The following is a 12112-nucleotide window of genomic DNA, read 5'->3' as shown; positions in this document are numbered from 1 at the left end:
TAAAGACACACATAGTTGAACATGTCATACAAAATTCTAATAAAGTCTGGGTCAAGCAGTAACAGCTGCACATCAATCCACTGGTGAAATAAATGTTTCCAAACTCGCCTGAATTAAACAATCTGATGTAATGAAATCATAATGTTTTTGTTTGTGTTGTTGTTTGTTTGATGATGAGCAGCCCTGAACTTCAATACCTGTGTTTCATTCTAAAGTGGAGTCACATCCTTAAGTAGAAAAAGTCTTACACCGTAGGTCAGGTGGGTTTGGTCCTAACAATAAGCATTTCTGATTAATAGGGGATGGGTTTTGGCCGGGGAAATATGCATCATATATCATTAATGTGTAAAATATGAACTACATTCTCTAAAATGTGAATGACAAATGAAACAGAATCTTGTGCATTCCTGGAACGAGTGCAGGGAGTGTGTCTTTGCGCATTAGTATCTCTGTGATAGGATGCGCAAATCTGAAAACAGGGAGAGCTCGAGATTCACTGTAATAATCACTTTCGGGTGTAAAAATTAAAGGGATTAAAATAAAGTTATTCCAAATAAAATCAGAAGAAAGCATTTTAATGCGATTCTAAGTGAATGTAATTTTGGTTAAAACAGGAAGAAAAAGACGGGTTAGCCAGGAGTTAATCAAATGCACTTCATAAATAAGGTGTAATGTAAATATAATCCTGCGGCAGTGACTTCATTAACGGAGCGTTTTTAAATTTTAGTCGCAGAGCTCACTAAGTTGTCTACTTCATAAAAGCTTGTGCGTGCATGTAAGTGTGTATGTGGGCCCAACTTAATGTTTTGTAAATCACATGGTTTGGGGATTATTAAACTGTGGTTAACGAGTGAGAAAGCGGGACAAAACTTGTGGAGTTTGAGATATATTATTTGGTTATAAGGCAGCATAGTTTCAATATTTGATAAGGTACATATTCTAATTTTGTTACTTTATTTTCTCAAAAGGGTCAATTTCTTTGATCTAATTAAATGATCGTCATAATTTGTACATTTCTAAACCCTTAATTTGTAGCAAACTATTCTTCTTTTTCATTCCAAAGAACTGTTTCAAGGCATATATTTAAAATACAGACCGGTGTGACTATTGCTGTTTTACAGTTTTGTGTATTACTAGGGTATCAGTTTCACCAGAAATACTTAAGCCTTCGTGTTCTCTACCTAAGAAAATGTAACCCAAACACCCCTCATAAAACGTATTGGGGAGTTAATATTAACCAAGGGGCAACATCCTGGGCTGGGCAATGAAGCCGATACGGAAGTGTAAAAAGCTGCAGTTCCATGGGAATCCGCTACGCCTGGCTCCAAGAAGCAGATAGTCCCCATAGACTACCATGTTAAATTGCCCGACTTTAGAGCAGAATTAAACCTGTTTACACCCTGGTACAAAAATTGGTTTTAGTCTCAATCGCGAGGTTCTTCCTTCATGACAACTCTGAGGGGGGTGAATTTTTTAAGCGGTATCGAGGTTTGAAATTCACGTGACGTCACAGTCAGCGCGACGACTGCAACTCCTAGCCCGCTGCCTGCTCGGCTTCACCTGAGCTAACAGGCTGCTCCCCGGTCAGTGAACAACTCATGAGACCGAGGAAACGCTTCCACTCACACATCGGATGAATAACACGGTTTGATGTTCTGCTTGTTCTGACGGACAAGTTAAAGACGTCTGCGCTCCCATTTCTATGGTAAGTCAAGTCTAGTATTTTATTTAGATGTGTTAGAACTGATTCGCATGTATTGGTGTCTCTGTACCTGGTTTGTTAGCTTAGCTCCGCTAGCCTGCAGTCAGGATACCAGCAGTAATGGCGATGCGAACGGGTGTAATTACGTCACACACCGACACACACCGACATGAGCCGGTCGCCCAGCAAGGAGAAGTTTTAGAGTTTGATGATGAATCTATTAAACTGAGACAGAACACTGTGTGGGTCCGGAGAATAAGCTCCAGCACTTAAGATATCTAATGTTATGTAAAGTTGTTTCACTCGACAAACCATTTGACTTGACTACATTACACAGATTCTTATTCTGCAGAAACAGATTTACTGTGATCAACTGAAACGTGATTATTTATTCTGCAGAAACAGATTTACTGTGATCAACTGAAACGTGATTATTTAAAGTCACATCTGCATTTTAAGAGCAGCTGTTTAAAGTAGCTTTACGTCTCCTAAAGCTCTTTATTCAGAGTATTGGTGCTGATGTGTTTTAAAGTGTTACAGTGAAAACTAAACTTGTCTGCTACCTTCAGTTTTTACATCATTAATCTCAGGCAGACTTCACTGAATTATTGTGTTAATATGAATAAATTATAGGAAGTGTAACTTTACTAGCATAGACAGTCTCATAGAGAACCTGAGGCTGATGTCCACCACATATGTCCTAAGCTGAAATGATTAGAACTTTGAAGTAATACACTTAATTTTTACAATGGAAAAGTCTGTTAAGGAGTTAACCTGGCACATTTATGACTCTACATATCTGTGTATTTGTGTTGAATTTTCATCTAGGATGTCCAACATGAGACACAACTGGAATCCAACCAGACTAAATACTGAGTCATCACTTCAACACTGACTCCAGGTACAGACCTGTTTTCATTACTTACAAACAATCAAAGCAAAGTATTGCACATAATACATAATGTATTAAATAATATATGCAATACTTTTAATGTGAAATAACTCCATACTGTACATTCATTGTCTTGGTAGTGTACAGTTTGATCCAAAAGCATATTCAAATACATGAACTTGAATATCCACAGAAAATAAGGATACAAACTTTGTTCATAAAGGCCAATTTATGCTTCTCCATTTTGACGGACACGGACTGATAGGACTGCCTTCTTTGCCGGGGAATGCCCTCTCCGGGGCTCCTCGGAGAACTTTTCGTGCAGCTCTGAGTTTTCTAACTACATGTCGTCATGGCGAAGAGCATACGGATAGCCCTTGGCTGTGATTGGTCCGCTAACGCCAATATTTCGGGACAACATCATTTCCGGACCTCAAACTTTCATTCCCTAAATCACAATAAACCTAAATCACAACTGCGACTCTATGATTAATGTGACAAGTGTGCTAAGCCAGTGGAGTTGTCCGGCTGACGGTGGCTGGTTAGAGCACTCACGGCATGTGTGTACGGTCACATACGGTTATAACGAACTTTCATAACAGGGCTAGCCACCAGGCTAACTGCGGAGGGAACAGCCCAAAAACCCGCTGACTTTAATCCCACGGCTGTTAGAAGCAAACACTTGGTAGTAGTTAGTATCGGGAGTCCGTGCTGACTGTGTGTGGAAGCTGGGGGGGACGCTAGCTGCCTCCGTGTAGCTTCAGGCTGTTGCAGTTGTTGAATTAGCAACGCAGTTTGGAAACAAGACCGGGGTACCGCTGCGCTAAGACACGATAACATAAGCATTTTGACTCGCTGGGTGTCACTTTATTTCAGCAAAAACTGTTGCGTCATCAACAGCCTTTTTCTGTTAGTTGCCATCGTTCACTGTGTGTGAGGAGCCGGGAGGACGTAAATAAACCAGCGTGGACTTTTTCTATATACCTCATGAGGTAGGCTTCTCTAAGCTCGACTTCCGTTGCGTCAACTACTGTTCTGGCGGTGAATAGTTTTCAGAACAAAAAGGCTCGTAGAACTATAAATCAAAAAGTGTCCGTCCGTCCGTAACGGACTCGGAGAAGCTAATATCGGACTTTAGTAACACTTCCTCTACAATAATGCCATCCTTTTAGGTTTCCTATCATTTTATTAGGGACGGACGAGCCTGAAGGACACAGCTGTGATGACATGTTCTATCTCTTATGGCAAAGAAGAAAAATAAGACACTGGGTTCTTATCTAAAGTGTATCAAATCAGAAAGCAAAAGATAAACATTGTTCTAATAAGTGTCAATTTCTTTAACCAACCATAATGAATATAGAAATTAACTCTATTATCCATGACACTTAGCAATGACTGACAACTCTAAACAGTTGCAGCCTGAAGCTGCCAATCTCCACCATGTTGCTGCTGAGGACATCAGGTGCTGCAGTGCTTCATCTAATGAAAAGAAGAAACTCATTATTAAAGAATGTTTTGGTTTGTGTATGAAGCACCACAGATTTCAGGCAGAACCGATGTATTGGGCTCTTGGTTTGTACCCTCGTGGTTAAATGCACATATTTTAAGCCGCTTTGGATAAAAGTACTGAAAGAAATAAAACATTTTACAGATAGATAAAATGTCTTTTGACCTCATCTGTAATATTCAAGGTGATTATCTCCCACAGAGCTGTTGATAACATACCACATCTAGTCTCTCCACTTCCCTCAGTGTGAAAACATAATTATATAATTAATATGAGAACTGTTTACAACACTGGTGTGTGGAGATTATAATCATATCTAAACTTTGACAGAACCTAGTGGCAACAGTGAGAGCTTTTCGGACAGCTCTGATTTTTCTAACTACATGTCGGCATGGCGGAGAGCCCACGGATAGCCCTTGGCTGTGATTGGTCCGCTAACGACAGCATTTCGGGACCTCAAAGGCCTGTTCCATTCCCTACATCACAATAAACCAAAATCACAACTACGACTCTATGATTAATGTGACAAGTGTGTTAAGCCAGCGGCGTTGTCCGGCTGACGGTGGCTGCGGTCACATATGGTTGTAACGAACTTTCATAACGGGGCTAGCGGGCTAGCCACCATGCTAACTGCGGTGGGAACAGCGCAAAAACCCGCTGACTTTATTGCCACGGCTGTCATGACACTGTTTCTCAAACACCGTCAGGTTAGAAGCAAACACTTGGTAGTAGCTAGTATCGGGTGTCCCTGCTGACTGTGTGTGGAAGCTGGGGGGGAAGACAGCTGCCTCCGTGTAGCTTCAAGCTGTTGCAGCTGTTGAATTAGCAACGCAGTTTGGAAACAAGACCGGGGAACCGCTGCGCTAAGACACGATAACATAAGCATTTTGACACGCTGGGTGTCACTTTATTTCAGCAAAAACTGTCGCGTCATCAACATCCTTTTTCTGTTAGTTGCCATCGTTGTGTGTGAGGAGCCGGGGGGCGTAAATAAACCAGCGTGGACTTCTTCTATATACCTCATGAGGTAGGCTTCTCTAAGCTCGACTTCCGTTGCGCCAACTACTGTTCTGGCGGTGAATTGTTTTCACAACAAAAAGGCTCGTAGAACTATAAATCAAAAAGTGTCCGTCCAATCCGTCCGTGCGTCCGTCCGTAACGGACTCGGAGAAGCATATATCGGCCTTTAGTAGCTTGCAAGCATAGTGCCATATTAGCATAGTAACTTTAACCTTCCCTATGGGTGGAAAATACAACTTCATTCTACATCTTTAACTCAGGAGCAGAGCTTCTGTGAGGTGCTAGGTATATTTTTAGGATTTACCTGCTGCCCTCTCATCACTGTGAGAATCATGCATGGCTCACCGCACTGTGGCTTTACTCAGCCATGCTGAGGGCATACCTGATTAATTTTAATGCACACCAGCTTCCAACTAGCACCTCCATCTACTCAGGAGAAAATTACAAATCCCAATCAATACAAACATGTCCTACAAAGTTAAATACCAGCTCTTCTGATAAACAGCCACTTCTCCCTGTCATACAGCACAGAGGCAATCTCGCAGGACAAATTGCTTTAGAGGAGTGACGGAGAGGAAGAAAGGGGGCTTCATGGGACGACAATTTGGAAAAATGTTCCCTTTCATCTTTTCTTTTTTGCTCATTCGATCCATGTTGTTTAGTGTTCTCTGTTCAACTACCTTGCAAGGTGGATGTTCCTGAATGGTGCACAACTGTCACTCCACAGACTGGAGTTCACATACTAGGCCCCAGTGTGGTTAATGTGAGGCAGCCAATTGTCATTCATACTTATACCCATTTTTCTGTTGCTATCTTGAATGAATACAATAGTAGGAAAAGGCAAGAAACCATGCTTCCAATAGTCTGTGCCCCCGAAAAATCAGATAGAGATGTGGTGATTCAGTGGTGTGGTCGGCTGGTTGAAAAGTACCCCATTCGGGGCCATAGGACATTTTGCACGCCGAAGGCCTTCACAATAATACCCAGTTGCTTATTTCCATTAACTGAGGGTTTCAAAAAATAGTGAAAGTGAGGTCTTTAGCTCAGCCTTCTTCATGGTCATTTTAGGAACCAAGAATACTTCGAGGAATCTTCTCTGCTAAATAGTTAGCTGCTTTGTGGTAGGGTCATCAACACAGCAGGCAGTATAGTACCCCTGGAATCTTGGGTGTGAATCACTCCCTGATTAAAATTGCAAAAATCAACACCAACAGGGCCTTGAGTAGCAGCATTGAACGCTAGATTATACTACATTTTCCGAGCGTTCCATTTTGAGAAATGACTGGTTGAAAGAAAGACATTTCATGCAGGTTACAAAAGAACATGATCGAAATCTTGCAAAGTAGTTCCTGCTCTTCTACGGCAAAATATAATTTCTACCTGCGGTGATAAATTATATGTTAATCAACCATGTGATCAGACTCCTTAAACTTTTCCTCTGTGACTCTCCCAACCCATTTAGACTATGGAAACAAGAGAAGGGATAAATAGTTGAATATAGTATATATTCAAAAAAAAAAATCCCAGCTGAGCACAGGAGGCAGAATAGTTCCAAATGTATGTGTGTTATCTTAAGCTAAGCTTTACCAATACATCGAAGAATCTGTATATTTGTCCAGGCCAGAGGATGGCCAACACCCACATCCACCCCATGTGGTTATAATAGTTATAGAGTTTGAGGGATGTTTAGCAGACTCTTTTGGAGGATCGCAGAATCTCTGACAGGGTTTAAGGTTGAAGTAGGTCCGATATCAATCAATCAATCAATCAATCAATCAATCAAATTTTATTTGTATAGCCCATATTCACAAATTACAATTCATCTCATAGGGCTTTAACAGGGTGTGGCATCCTCTGTCCTTAACCCTCAGCAAGAGTAAGGAAAAACTACTAAAAACCCTTTTAACAGGGTAAAAATATGTAGAAACCTCAGAGAGAGCCACATGAGAGGGATCCCTCTCCCAGGACGGACAGAAGTGCAATAGATGCCACGTGCAGGAAAACATCATCAAGATTAAAGTCTTCAAGATTAAAGATTAAAGTCTCTAGCAGCATTTGATGAGGGTAGACATCCCGAAGGACAACCCCAACATGACATGCCAAGCAGTCCCGCTGCAAGCACAGTCCATGGTCAGCAACCATCCAGACCACGATCCACCATCCAGACCAGACGCCACTCCAGTCCTCAGTCACCGTCCACCGCCGCCCACCAGGACCCATCACAAGCCACCACCACGGTCCTGGTCCACCGCCCGTGCCCAATGCCACGCGACACAGGGTCCGCCACCAGCACCACGATCAGCCCAGAATCCGCCACAATGGATCCACCACCGCGACCCCCGGTGTACGATCCACAAACCGCAATACATGGTGCGGCCACAGAGGCCCTGGATCTGCGGGTGATAAAGCAAAGGGATTCCGGGGAAGGGGGATAGGGATGGAGAAGAGGAAGGAGAAGCTGGAAAGAGAAGCTCCGTGTGTCATGTGTCATAAAATAGAACAAGTAATGTTCTGGCGCACTAATTAGCTCTAACTATATATGCAAGGCCTTGGAGGGATTTTGTGTACGAGGATGAATTTGTAGGTAATCCAAGATTTATCTGGGAGCCAAGGGAGATGGATGAGGCTCCACGCTGAAAAAGGAGAGAACACTGGCAGCTGAGGTCTTCACAGACTGGAACCAGTCTAGGACTTTGTTGGTCATCCCAGACAGGACTCCATTGCAGTAGTCAGGGCAAATGGAAGCAACTAGAGACTGAATTGCAAGCGGGCCAGTACCTGAAGCTGTTGTTTGATGGAATCAACTTTATCCTGGAAGAATTTCAAGACATTAGAGCAGAGGTCAGGCTCTTCTGTTGGTTATTTGACATCCAGGGGGCATAGAAACTGGACACTGTTGGTGATGGGGTGAAATGTTAAAGTGTCTTTGTCAAGGATTAGGGCTGTAGACCTGCACATGGTCTGCATATTGTCTGCACATGGTCTTGGTTATCTGTTATTTAATGTCCTGAAATGTGAAATTGTGCGTTGGATGCTGTTGAGAATGAAATGGATGGAAAGATGATTAGACACAGCTAGATCCAGGCGCATGGTGTTTAACCTGTGGAGCAGACCTAGTCCAGTGTCTTTGATTGAGTGATGTACAATCCTCTTGATTTTGCCATGTCTCAGTCAAGCAGAGAAAGTAAATTTTTCTATCTACAATAAGGCCATGGATAAGAAAGGGTTCATTGTTGAGTGAGTGTTCTGATGCATGGGTGTCATGGGAGCTGATATATTGCTAAACTTGTCAGCCAGAGTAAAGTAGTAGTTATTCTTTTTTAGTGAAGCAGTTTCTTTGTGAATTTAAAGCATTCAGCAGGAGGAAAGTAATTGAATTTCTACAGTTTTAGCTTTTTAGTCTTTAGAGGCAGAAAGAGGAGCTGAAGGATTTAATGTGTATGACTGCCACAACAGGGAAAACCTCACTTAGTACAGGGGAACTAAAGGCCTCCTGGATGTTAGATTGACTCTATTGATTAGACTATCTGAAAATAACATTGTGACTTGTGACTTGTCTTTTAAAAAAAATTCAAATTTAGATTGTCAGTCCTCCCATTATTGTCTCTAATCTTTCCTGTGGGATCACATGCAGAGAAAAACTGATATATAAGACAACACACACAAGTGAAGTTAAATGTTTAATTTGCTAAGGAATTAAAACGCGCTCCCACAATCTCATGGAAACCGCTTTTGAGGCCATTGAGTTGTGTGTGTTCCAGACCGTGGTGGGCGATTGCCTTAGCAGAGGTGAAATACACCACTGCGTATTGATCTGAGACCATGTGATTCAACTACTTTCCCTGCAGTCTTTGCTCCCTCATCGTCTGTATCCGCCTGCATTGATTAGCTGGTTGCAGGGAAGCTGGTTCTGCACAGCAACGTGGTCAAGCAGACATCTTCTGCAGATTAGCTTTTCAACTTAACCTTTAACCTCAATTGTTATGCCTTTGAGTTTTATTGTAAGTCCTCTGCGTTGTGATCATCTTTCCCTCTGTGAGGCTGTAATTTGTCAAAGGCTGTTTTGCAAGTGTAACCAATATCATTCACATTACCTTGAGGGATCATATAGCTTTGAAAAAAAAAATGTTTGATAGCTATGAATTTAATGCCCTAATCTACAGGGTCTAATGTGTTGGTTGTTATTGGTTTATGACATCTACAAGGGGTACTCATTTAAAGGGTAATTTACAAAATTATATAAGAATCAATGCAATATTATTTAACTCCATACATTTATCATGACATCTAATGAACATTTGGTTTGTCTTGGTGTTATTGATTGCAATCTTACACAGCTAAAGCCCCAAATTGATGACAAAGGCTACTGTGAACTTCTCAAGGCCTCTCTCACCAGAACAATCAGTTTTTTACTTTTCTGGAAGAGTCAACAATCACCTCAAATGTGTGGCTCATGAATTGCAGAGGGTTTGTTTTTTAGTAACGCAATTTAGTACTATTTTGCATTAATTTATCTTTGAGCAGTATATTCTTTATCTGTACTTATGAATCATGAGTTACGGTCATTAATTGCTCTTCTTACAGGATTCAATTACAACTTGGGTCTTATTTTCAAAGCAGTTATTGCTTTCAGTAAAAAAAACACTACATGTCTAACTAGGAAAGAAGGTGTGAGGCAATCACTCACTCAAACAACTAAGCAAACCCTGGTAAGGCAAATTCATTGAGACGGTAAAATACAGGTGAACTGTCAAGTCTTTGCCAAAAGTGTCTGGATGCAGTGGTTGTCCCTAGACATCTATTACAGTTGAGAACAGTGATTCTATACTGGGACGCAGATCCAACTTCCAGACAAAAGTAAACATTTCTTCTGTATGTTTTCGGTCAGACTCATCTGATAAACAAGAGGGCTCGGATGCAAGCAAGGTTATCAAGATGCAGGTCAGCAGGAATTATGCAAAAAGCAAGTTGTCATGTGTGAAGTGTGAAATGAATAGACTTTTGAAAGGCCTCTATTTGAGGGGGACGACAGAAAATATTTGTAAAAACACTGGTTTAGGGACAGAACTGGTTGTACAGAGCATACAGACTTAGAACTGGGGTTCCCGTGATGACCAAGTTGACATGTTCCTTGTACTTTTTGGTGAAAAGCCATATAGTTACCAAGAAATCTATTCAATGGAAATTATTGTGAACACTTTTTCCAAAATTATAATTAACCAAAATCACCAGAATCTTTATGTTGTTGAACTCTGCTCTTTTTCTTGGCAAAACATTTTTCATTGGCTTCACATGAACACCAATTGGACAGTCTGCAGAATGAAGCTGTGTGGTTGTCAGTGGCCATTAGCATTCCATCGCATCCTTGTTTAATTTTCCTCTCAGCTCCATCAGAATCACCAGAGATAATGCAAACATTCTTGCTTTGTTAATTGAAAACCAGATTAATTGACCGGCTACTCAGGGTGATTTGATTTAAAAGCGATATAAATGTCAGTCAACAGAATTTCAACTATCTGGCGGCAAAAGTAGATTCTACTTTTTCATTGTTCAGAACCTGACAGACTTTACGGAAATATGTATCGGTCGAAGGTTTTATAAACCTTTCTTGTGTACTGTGCTGAGACGACTGTAAAACAAATAACAACAGCTCTGTTGTAAACCCAGAGGGGGAGAAAAGCATGTGTGACTAATATTGAGTCTATAGGGTATTGGCTGTCTGAGTCGGAATACCAACAAAGTTAGTTGCTGCACGATAGTTTCTCCTGTGTCATCATTTCTTGGACCTGTGGAAGTTGATGTGAACTTATTTGCTCCAAGATTGTATAACCTCTGAGATGTTCCAGTTGGGCGGAACTGTCCACTTCATTTACTCCTTCCATTTGTTAAGTCATTTATGAAAGTCATGCACCATCTTCATAGTGAGCAGAGAAACGTTTCTCAGGGGTGTGTTCACCTCTGCAAAATGCTCTGTGCCTAAGTTACTTAAATTAGTTTTGTGGTTTTGCATGCAATAGTGACATTGGAAGGTTGACGTTCTATACTTTGTTTTTCTCAAAATTGCAGTCACATACGTACTACTGAAGTGTTTATTTGTATATACAGAAAATATCTTTAACGTTTTGTTGTTTTTTGCTATTCTTTAAATAGAGCTAAAGAGATCCAAATAAAAATAGATACACACACACACACACACACACAGCTATCCTATAACAACTTTGCCTTTATTTCCATTCATTGTGGACAACCCTACCAAAACCATATCCCTAAACTTAATCATGACCACTTCATACCTAACCCTAACCTTACCACACTTCACATCTGACCTCCAACCTTATTCAGGACCTCAGAAATTATGTTTAGCCTCATTAGGAATTAGCTTTGGTCTCAATGAGGTCTACTGGTCCTTACAAAGTCAGTGTTTATGCTGAAAAGGGTTATAAAAATGAGTACATGTGCACACACACACACAAATTCACTCCACACACACACACATACACTCACACAGTCAAGGTTCCATGTGTTTAGAGGTCATTACATTCAATAGATTCAATGCCCTGAGGCTAACGCCGTTTTCAGACATGAAAAACACAGCAGGACATTCTCCTCTCAGACGACAGAAATCTCCAGAGTGTTCAGCCAAGGAGTAGTGCAGCAGGCAGAGGCTGACGCTAACTATTTATTCCATTGCGAAGATCACTTGTTTTCATGAGTCCCTTTGCTTTATCGCTCGCACCATGGATTACGATTTGTGGACCACTAATCAGAGGTCGCAATGGTGTATCCAGTACGGCGGATTCTATATCGTGTGGGCTGAACGTAGTGGTAATGGCGGATCTTGTGTTGCGTTGGCATCATATATTGGTAGTGGACCACGACCGAGGCGGCGGCTGATGATGGATCCTAATAAGCGGCAGTGGACAATGACTGTGGACCATAGTGACATCCGATCTGGATGGCAGATCATGATCTTGCTGGCTGCTTACCATAG

General features: G+C 41.4%; 1 long non-coding RNA gene across 3 annotated transcripts; it reads left to right on the top strand.

Moving 5' to 3' along the window:
• Positions 1-1338: 1338 nt before the first annotated feature.
• LOC128444950 (uncharacterized) lies at positions 1339-4349 on the top strand. 3 transcript variants are annotated; one of them, XR_008339217.1, is made up of 3 exons: positions 1339-1705; positions 2531-2603; positions 4007-4349. It is a non-coding gene; the product is annotated as an uncharacterized LOC128444950 (long non-coding RNA). The 3 variants fall into 3 exon arrangements; XR_008339216.1 differs by having other exon boundaries at positions 3984-4349; XR_008339218.1 differs by lacking the exon at positions 4007-4349 and adding an exon at positions 3787-3966.
• The last annotated feature ends 7763 nt before the right edge of the window (positions 4350-12112 follow it).

The sequence above is a fragment of the Pleuronectes platessa genome, chromosome 7 (assembly GCF_947347685.1).
Source record: "Pleuronectes platessa chromosome 7, fPlePla1.1, whole genome shotgun sequence".
NCBI lineage: Eukaryota > Metazoa > Chordata > Actinopteri > Pleuronectiformes > Pleuronectidae > Pleuronectes > Pleuronectes platessa.
Note: the sequence above shows the minus strand (reverse complement) of the source record. Positions and strands in the feature narration are given on the sequence as shown.